The sequence below is a fragment of the Bombus impatiens genome, unplaced genomic scaffold (genome assembly GCF_000188095.3).
Source record: "Bombus impatiens unplaced genomic scaffold, BIMP_2.2 scf_0144, whole genome shotgun sequence".
NCBI lineage: Eukaryota > Metazoa > Arthropoda > Insecta > Hymenoptera > Apidae > Bombus > Bombus impatiens.
Genome location: NT_176563.1, coordinates 419,383 through 427,457, shown reverse-complemented (window position 1 = coordinate 427,457; position 8,075 = coordinate 419,383). Strand labels below are relative to the sequence as shown.

The following is an 8,075-nucleotide window of genomic DNA, read 5'->3' as shown; positions in this document are numbered from 1 at the left end:
TGTAAATACCAGTACATTTCGGTAGGCTGATAGGTCGATTAAGGTTTGAAGATTTGTTGGAATGGAAACGGAATCTGTGATTTTCATGGGATTTCATTCGCGAAGTTTTTAAAACAATTCTTAGGCTACAGCGTACTTTCCATCTTACAAATTCTTTATTCAAATGTAAGACATGGTATTTCTAGATTTTTCTAAAGGAACTTCAATCATATATGTGCTTGTATAAAAACTAGGTAGTAAATTTATTCTCCCACATACGTGAACATACTTATCGAACAAAATATATTCTACTACAAGTTAAAACTGGTACTCGTAAAACTTGCATACTTGCACTCAGAGTATGTTTTAAGACATATTGAACGAATAAGGAATGCTTCCGCCATAATTATATACTATTATTATATAAAACCGTGTGAGTAAAATGATAGTGAAAGCCCTAACTGCTTCATTGTTCGCCGATCCAACGTGTCGATAAACGGACAATAAAAGAAAGTTATTACGTAAAAAAATATATTACGCGCTACCCTATAATATTTTGAAGAGTATCTCGAAGAATAGAATATCCAGATAAGTATAATACCATTCATACTTTCCAAAAGCCGTAAATCACAAAAAGATACACACGTTACATTAAAAAAAAAAAAAAATTGGGAAAGATATAATATTCCTATTTCTTAACACATTCGTTGCTCAATTTTATTAAAAACAAAAACTAACAAAGAAGAAAATGTCCTTACATGTTTATCCGATCGAATATCTAAACGGATGCAATTTATATATACCTTCCAAAACCGAGGAAATCTCCAATATTTAAAAATACGCTCACGGATTACATTAAGAGAAAAAAAGAACTTATCGCTAAAGAAAAATACACACGAAAAAAGAATGAAGGAGATATCGTTCTATATTTCCAGCCTTTCTCGCTGCATCATATTTTGCGCGAAGGGGTTAACCAACTCATCGCCCTTTGCTATTTCCCTCAACGCTCGAACCAACGTGTTCCACGAGTATTTCACAGACTTACCTCGGTGTGACCGAAGGGAAAACGCGTTTTAATAATTCCTCGCCTTTGAATGAAAAAATCGCACCACGAGCTATTCGGTGAATCGTAAAAGGATGCCTCCTTCGAGCAAAGTTGTTCGTTGTCTCCAGTAACGCGATATCCCTTCCGTCGGTGACCTCTTCGCCGCTTGGCTTTCCGTTTCGTCCTGCAAGGCTTGTCAGGAATCCTTCGTCTCACGCCGAGGAATATTATATTGTAATATTTATCGCCGCGAACGGCGAGCGTATATTACCGGCGTCGAATGGGTGACGTGCCAAGCTGACGGCGGGACGACCTGCGAACACAACCACCATAGGGTTCTTAACATTCCATAGGTCGGCAAAGGCGCGACTTCGGCGCTTATTAGGCTGGAGGAAGCGGAGGACGCTGTTAAAGTCGCCTTTACGGAGGATGCTACGAAGATATTGTCCGACGTTCATGGGGGAACGTCGCTGGCGCGTGTTTGAGGGCGCAGGATTGTCCTAAGCGAGGCGGAAACGATGGTCTCAAGGCTATGGTGGAGTCGAGCTCGATATTAAAGCGTTGAGTTTGGTTCGCTTGGAATTTGAAGGAAATTCGATGGATAAAGACGGGTTTCCACGTGGTAGTCGATAGGAGAATATTTTTTGAAGAAGTTTTCGAAAATTTTTAGGGTTTCTAGTTCTGAATAACGCGAGGACGGTGCTTTTGAGGCTACGGTGGAGTTGAGCTTGGATCAAAGCGTTGGATCCGATTCGTTCGCAGTTTGAAGAACGTTCTATGAATGAAAATGGATTTCCATAAGATCTTTGATAAAAAATTTTTAGAATTTATAGGATTTTTAGTGCTGAATGAGACGAAGATGGTGTTTTTCGAGACTATGGTGAAGTCGAGCTTGAAATCAAAGCGTTCTGTTTGCTTTGTCCCAGGTTTGAACTGGGAATTGATAGAAATTGATTTGCAAAAGTGTTCGATGAGAATTTTCTAGACTTCGAAATTGAAAAATTGGATAGTTTTCGGTGAAATATGTTCGATAATGAATATTGCTTCGATATGACAGCAAGTTGAATTTCATACGTTTTTGTCTTTTGATCTTTATTGAAAACTTTTATTCTAAATTCCCAACGATATTCGTAAGACGACGAATGTTGTTCTTTTTCAAATTATTTCAACAATTTTTAACACAGTTGCGAAACGTCGAAAAATGATAATTCTTCAAAGAATTACAAATTCTTTCAGACCACAATTCGAAATTCTAAACCCATTTTTAGCTCGGCTCAATAAACATCTATCAAGGTCTATATCGACGAACGAATTTCTGGTGGGCAGTAACGAGTTCTTATTTTTAGTGCGAAACGCATGTGCGATACCGATGGTTAGATGTGGTCGTGTGTATATATATACGCACATATAACAGGCAGTTCATCCAAGAGCGGATTTATCTGCTGTGCTCCCTCCGCGCACCCACGTCGCATGGTAATGCAATAATTGACCTTTTCGCCGGGTCGATGGAGAGGAACGCAAAAACGGGTTGACGCCGGAGACAACTATTTCGAGCGCGCGTGTCAGAAGCATGAAAATTCGTGCGCGGGCGTGTGAGAAAGCTTCTGTGAAAATTGGAAAAGGCATCTGGCTGAGAGGATCTCTTCTATCCGCGAAAAAGCTCGTTGAAAAACTATGGACGACATTCGACCGAAATACCGGAGACGTTGTCGTTCGAATTTTCATATTTCTGTTTAGTTTGTTAGTGTTTCTTCGTTATTTATTTAACTATAATGAAATAATCTTGTTTTTAGTATACTTATGTAACGTTTTAACTCTTTCAATAAGATATCAGCTTTTTATATTTAGGTCAAAGTTGATTTGATTGATAAATAATACAGCGTGTTTAAGTATGACTAATTTGTATATACAATGGTTTTTCTGTTCAACATCTTTTAACACATTAATAAAAATTATATACCGAGATACTGAGTTTTCATCGGTTATAATTATACGACTTTTCGCGTTGATTACTTCTTGAACGTTTTTTCCTCGCCATTATAAATTGCGGAGGTATAGTAAAGGGAACATTTTTACATTTTACACTGTATTTCTTCATAATTCAGTTTTTTCTAGGTATTTTATGAAAAATTTGTAGAAACATTAATAGTTAAATCATAAGACACTGTAATTAAAAATACTTTTTTTCTTTCCAATAAAATATCCTTCGACACTGTCTCTCTAAACTTCCTGCTTCCGTAAAGAAACAATTCAAAGTATCTGCTTCCTTCTCTATTCTATATTTTATCCCTTCCTTTCCATTTCTCAGAGCCAAATAAGACAGAAAGAAAAGAACGTAAAGGCTGTCAACCATCGCGACAAAATTCACATCCAAGCATCGTTCCTCCGGACTTTCAACTTTCACTCGGCGACATCCGCCGGTGCAATTAAAGACGGGGCCCTCTCTCCCGGGTCACCATTGACCTCTGTCGCAAGGACGTCGCGGTTCCGTTCGCCTTATCAAGAAAAATCGCCACGACGCAAGGGCACAGCAATATCTGGACCGTTCGACCGTGAGACGAACCCTGAATAATAGTCTTGCGAATCGTCTGGCTAGCGCGTATAGTGATTCAGCGACGAATCACCTCGCGTGGCCTCGCCTCGAAACTTCAACCTGAAAATTCGTTTGCAGTTGCCCCTCGTTTAAGGACAAGAATACAGGAGACGAGACGATTTTTCACCACTACGTATGCTGATCGAAGCTTCGTGTAGCACTTCATTTTATAGATTTACGTAGACAAAATAAAAAATAAAAAATATGTATCGATTATCGATACTCTATAAATGACTCGAGAGACTTGTGCTATTAATGAGACTTATGACATAATTATAACATCATTGACTCGCGTAACGCGTATGCTCGTGCAATATCATAATTTTGCCAAGATAATTAAAAATGTGGAAGCTAGTTAGAAAATTGGTTTTTCCATTAAACATTACAACGAGTATATCGTAGCTTTGGTATGTTACGTACATTCGCTTACTACGTGCATTCTGTGCGTATTTCTACGTAAACGCATAAAAATCCGCTGTCTAGTGATCAGCTTGCAGTTTGCACGCGCTGGATCTGCGCGAAGGCAGATCGTATCTGCTCCCTTGGAACGTATCAATTGTACAACATGTGCGCTCGCGCGCGCACGCTCGATAAATCAACATCAAGCCAGGCGATGTACAAACAAGTGTTCCATGGTGTATCCCGGAGAATCGAGACTTCGTTTCCTTTTTTCCATCCTGCTCTGTGTTTTTTCACCAGGTACTGTCTCTGTCGTTTTGTAGGGCGTACGAGCCTAGATGCATTCCGTGGATGTGAATCACTGCAGCGCGGGCTAAAATAATTGGACGGTAAGTAGACTTCAAGGCGAGACGTTTCTTTTTCCTCTCTTCTTCATTCTTATCGTTTTCCTTTTACCAGGGTCGTCGATTCGATAATATTGGGCTAATATTATCGCTGAAACTTCACAATTAAGAATTCATCATCGCGCGCTAATAGATTACGGCGATTACAAGAGAAGGGAATTTGACATTCCTTGAACAAGCTTTCCTTTTGACGAGTAAAAGTTGTACCCTCGTCGTAAACCATAGCCATCAAGCTGTCAATGTAGGTACACGATACGTTTCATTGTTCATCGTGCCACCAACGACGAGTTAAACAGTCTCTTTTCGAACGCAGATCGCTTAAAAATCGTTCGTATCCCGCTTTGGCGAATTGGTAACGGGCAAATTATTAACATTGGCGCTGAACTGTGAATATTTATGAGAATCTGTATTTTTATAAACGCGAATAAGGAACTGGAACCTAAGCAGAAATTGTACGAGTCACGAGTTACAGACTGTCGGGTTACGAGTTATAAAATTGTGTCGAAGTCGTACTACTCTTGTGTATCGGTTTCAAGATACGTGTGACATAGTATTAAAATGCATATGGTTATTTGGCCGACAACCAACAGCTGGCTGTTTACGTTTATTTATGCATCCAGCAACACGTTAATTTAAAATTATTCCACCGACAAGATATAATCGTTCACGACATAAAGTTGCAATAATAATGTGTTACCATAGATCGTTCTTTTGATGTACAGCCTATGAACTGTTATTTATCGACGCACTCAATGATGAGAAAGTACCTAATGTTTGTAGGAAGCGGCATGGAAACGTACGATAATAACGTACACGACTTTATATTAGCGAAAGGCGTGCCTTTTAACAATTGAACATTCGTTAATTTATATTAATTGAACGTCTATTTGCACTTTATTAGTGTGACTATCACGACATTGATAATAACGCAAATCGCAATGTGGTCTTGTTTTCATCGGTAAAAATGGAAAAAAGAAACAAATGGATTAAATGTACCAATAAATATTTATATCAGAATAGAGTAAATCAACGGAAGAGATTAAAATAAATAAACGTAGGAATGTTTATTAATTCCATCGTTTGTCGAAAGTAAATCTTTTATCTCGAGATGTTTCACTCTAAAAGTCTTCATCTTTGCTGTAAAATTTTGCAAACACGAAGGCCCGAAACTTCTTCGATAATGTTTCCTTCAGATTCATCCTATGTATTTGTAAATATTTTAGAAGATCCGTACATTCCAATATTCTCAACATTTATGCATTCGCGTAATCAAGTAACGCAACTGGTCTAAAATTAGGCCAAGTAAGTCTGCCAGTCTGCTCCTCCCGCATCATCGATATTAATTTATCCCCTTCCAACTGGCGAAAAATCTTCGTTGCTCGCGATCTACTCGTAGTAGATTGGCCCGTAAGTAGCCAGACCAAACCCACTTTGCCAGCCCACATCATCGGCATCGCTCTAATTTCCAGCTAAGCGAAACCTTGCTTTTCCATGAAACCATTACCGCGATAATCGTTCTTCGGCTGTTTCTAAATTATACGTGAGCGACAAATCGTGAAGTGGGTGGCCAGCCTACGAAATAATACATCTGCGACTCGTACATTCGTCCAGGGGATTATTAAAGACACTTAGAGAATTTTAGCATACTTTCCAAATTGCAAATTGATAATGTTAAGTGGTAAGCTTTAATGGTAACTTACTATTTGTACGACCTACGACAACGACTAGCTTCGGTAGGTCGTAATGGAGTTTGGTTGGATTCTTTGAATCGATTTAAGCGCTGCCAATGTAACGACAGGTTGTTTCTTTTATCGATACATACCGCTATGATTGTGTAAATCGCTAACGTGTTCGAATCGAATCGTTAGCACGACGATACTCCGCTTTCTGTCGTTGTTTTTCATTCTATCCAATGCTTTCAGTTGGATCAATAAAATTGGTAGTTTTCGACGGTCTCGGAATTAAGCTGCTCTCGTTCTACTTGCTACGATATTAGTATACCTTTGCGTTCTTCTCGTATCAAACGAAATCTAGAAGTTACGTAAGATGGTCAATTGGTTGGTTGGCATGTTGTTCATTGACGCTACAAGCGACAAGATTCGAAATTACGATCTTATCCTTGTTCTTTGGAAACAATCTTTTAAAAAATTATTTACTATTGTTTAGATCTTTAGCATTAGAATTTCAAATTGACGGAATGCATAGACTACGTGAAAATATACGAAACAGACAGAGTAAAGTAGTCGTTATAATATTCAAAGGTTTGCTTCAGTGTCGAAGATACATTAAAAGATTGAAATTCGATGATTCATCGAGAACTTCTTTCTCCCTTAACCAGAACCAAAACCAGAACGAGAAGCACGCCTCCGGAGGAGCGGTGTATCAGCAGGTCGCGACAGGTTTTCGGACAGATTTCTTCGTGCTTAGCATTGTCGCGCACCGCCGGACTTACGCGGTCGTTTGCAGGTATGCCAAGTATGTAAGGTCTAACGTTGAGTCGCTGGACAGAACGAGTGGGAGGAAGGGCACTCTTGGGTCACACCGAGAGAGAAAGGCAACACGCAGGAGGAAAGGGACAGAAGAAAGTGGAGAAACGGTGAGAAAGTGCATGGAAAGAGTGAGAAAAAACATACCTTATTTTTTGGACATCTATCACTCTGTATGTACGATATTACGTACATACATCGTCGTTCAAAAGTTATATCATACCTTTTGTCTTTAACAAAGTTGCAATATTTAGTGTTGATCAACAGCTCCAAGTTAGAAGTATTTTTTGATAAACTTACTGATATATCTGTTCTTTACAATCGCTACGAAATCCATATTTAGTAACAACCGGTCCGATATTCCAGCTTCAAAAAAATCCATGCTTCTAATGAACCAAAAATCATTATCACAGAGACATCCCTACCACCGCTCCAAACCCTCCAACCGAATTCCTGAAAATCCAATATCTAACGGATCTAATCTGATCCAATGATCACAACCGCTCCAGTATCTCAGGCTAAGTGAAAATTCCAAAATTCAACACCGTTCAATCCCTATTCCAGTTCCAGCTATACCTCGCCACGCACGCAATTTCTTTAATCTGCAGAACATCGACCTTCGATCATCTGTCACCGTCGTATACCATGTCCTAACGCGTAACCCTGTCGCACCCTCCTCCTCGACTCGGTCTCTTGGAGCCACGACCGGGCGAACCGAGCCGGTCAACGTAGTAGGAGGACTTCGTCCTGCGAACGGTAAAGGAAAAGGAAGAAAGAAAGCGCGGTGGACAGGCGAGCAAAGAGAGAAACGGATCGACAGGGAGCTCGCTCGCGCGCGCCACAGGCCGTAGCCGGTGCCTGTGGGAAGAGAAGGAGAAGTCGCGGGAGTAAGATGGTGGTGACCAAGAGAGGAGAGTGAAGGGGGCGAGGAAAAGGAAGAAAGAATGCATTTGGATTGCTCGATAGGAGTAGGTGGGCACGTAAGAAGGCTAGGTTGGCCTGGTGGGAGTCCTGGCCACGGACTGGCCGGACAACCCGGTGCAGGACGAACGGCAACTCTGCCTATATTATAGAACACCAGCATCGGGAACTTGTATAAGCCTCAGCGCCGCGCCACGGTGGGAATTCGCCTCGCTAACGTGCGCGCGCGCGCACCTTCCTCCTTCTCT

At 40.4% G+C, this 8,075-nt stretch overlaps 1 protein-coding gene across 1 annotated transcript in view; it reads right to left on the bottom strand.

Annotated features, from left to right (window-relative positions):
- Window positions 1-255: 255 nt before the first annotated feature.
- The window catches only part of LOC100744885 (centrosomal protein of 290 kDa), a 175,621-nt gene continuing 167,801 nt past the window's right edge, over window positions 256-8,075 (bottom strand). The window contains exon 25 of the mRNA XM_012382156.3: window positions 256-1,337. The gene's annotated coding sequence lies outside the window, so the exon portion shown is untranslated. The remainder of the gene's footprint in view (window positions 1,338-8,075) is intronic.